A 1,789-nucleotide genomic window follows, 5' to 3' on the forward strand; every position below is an offset into this window, starting at 1 on the left:
TTAGTCTTCAGATTCTAGGTCAGGAAAGGTCTGGCTATCGTCAGTTGATAGGTCATGGAGAAATCCCTTGGTCTGGTGAAAGTATCCCTTAGCATGATATGAAAGCCATGCAGGATTTAGTCATATCAGAATTTAGAAGAGTAAGAGCTGCTTAAAACTCTACTATTAAGGATGAAGACCTTCCAGTAAGGTTCTTTCAATAAAAGTAATGATGGTACTTTTGTGGGTTTTTGTTTGTTTGTTTGTTTGTTTGTTTTGCTTCCAACTGAGTTATGTCTTTTTATTCTTTTGGTAATCTCTTCCAGGGTTAACTACTTCCATCATAGGTGATGAAATATGTAAGGCTCCACTTCAAATGTTGGCACTGTTACGAACATAGTCTCTTTCTCTTTTCTGCAACTCGGAATTAAAACTTTGATTTCTGTCTTATATTCCAGCTTCAGAAGTAGTTTCCACTGCAGAAGTTATTTGAAGACAGTCTTTGCTTTTTAGCAGTGATCTGTGACCAGGTTCTACCTTCTCCACAAACACTACAATGAACTTAGTTTAGCTATGCATTAAACTAAGAGGCATTCTCTCAAATGAACTTAAATGCACTTTATTTTCAGACAACCTACATGACCTGTTTTTTCCCTAAAAGACAATGCCTCCATTCCAAATAAATTATGGTTAAAAGAAACAAAACATTCAAGGTGACATCAGTCCCATTTGTCTAAAATCTTGGTGTTGTGTGGATGACAAGCAGCAGCCAGTTATGACAAGTGATAGATCCAAGATTACAAATCCATTAACATTTTTCCATTTCTAAACCATCCTTAAATAAAATCATAAATGGAGTCACACCATCCTCACAGTAGTCCAGGGCAGTAGCCATACCATCAGGACTCATGTTTGCACCAATAAAGAACTGACAGTTTTTGAAATTAGCAAGGATGGGCTTGATTTGCTCTGTAGCCCCCGGCATAAACGATTTTACTCTTTCTGGTCTTTGTTCTTTAAGTTTGCCTTTGATTGATCTCATATAATCTTTGTTGTACTTCTTGTAGGCCTCTTTTGTGAAGCTGGTTTCCTGCAAGTGATGGTTCATTACAATATCTACACCAGTCACTACTGTGCTTTCAGTCCCTTCGCCCTCTGGGCCTTCAGCCGAGGCATTGCCACCAATGACCGCGTCGTCAGTGGCACCCTCTGTTTTACTGACCATCTTGCCCTCTACCTCCAGGCACAGCCCTTCTGCGATCTCCCGGATCTTGTAAATGTCGGCGAACATCTCATCATGGCTGATGAGGTCCCGGTAGATAATCATGATGGTGCTGAGGAAGGTGGCGGCCCCGCAAGCTTAGCAGGAGTCGGGAGCTCAGGGCTTCCGCGGTGCAGCCCGAGCGGTGCTCTCCGGGGAGCGTGTGGGAAAGAATGATGGCACCTTTGGCCAAAACACTCCAACTGACCTTGCCAGTTTCAGTTTCAATATGCCATCTTTTCAATCCTTCCAGAAGGCTTAGGATGACAGAGACAACAGCGAGGCCACTGTATTTGCAATATCTGCACTAATTTATTTATTTTATTGGTACATATTTGTAGTACCTAATGATTACATTCATCATGGGGAGTCAATACATGCACAGGACATTTCTTAGTTCTTTATCTCCCTCTGCTCACCTTCCTCCACCTGAGTTGCTTTATTTTTTTCTGATTGTTATAAATTGCCCAATAAAATTCCTTGGAGTCTGGAGAACTGCTCCAGAGTTGTCCTGTAAGGAAAGTACATTTTCTATAAGGAAAGTTCATT

The 1,789-nt window shown here is 41.2% G+C and overlaps 1 pseudogene; it reads right to left on the reverse strand.

Moving 5' to 3' along the window:
- On the reverse strand, nt 1-1,306 carry LOC101571618 (annotated as a pseudogene).
- Nucleotides 1,307-1,789: the final 483 nt, after the last annotated feature.

Source organism: Octodon degus, unplaced genomic scaffold (assembly GCF_000260255.1).
Source record: "Octodon degus isolate 3935 unplaced genomic scaffold, OctDeg1.0 scaffold00058, whole genome shotgun sequence".
Classification (NCBI taxonomy): domain Eukaryota; kingdom Metazoa; phylum Chordata; class Mammalia; order Rodentia; family Octodontidae; genus Octodon; species Octodon degus.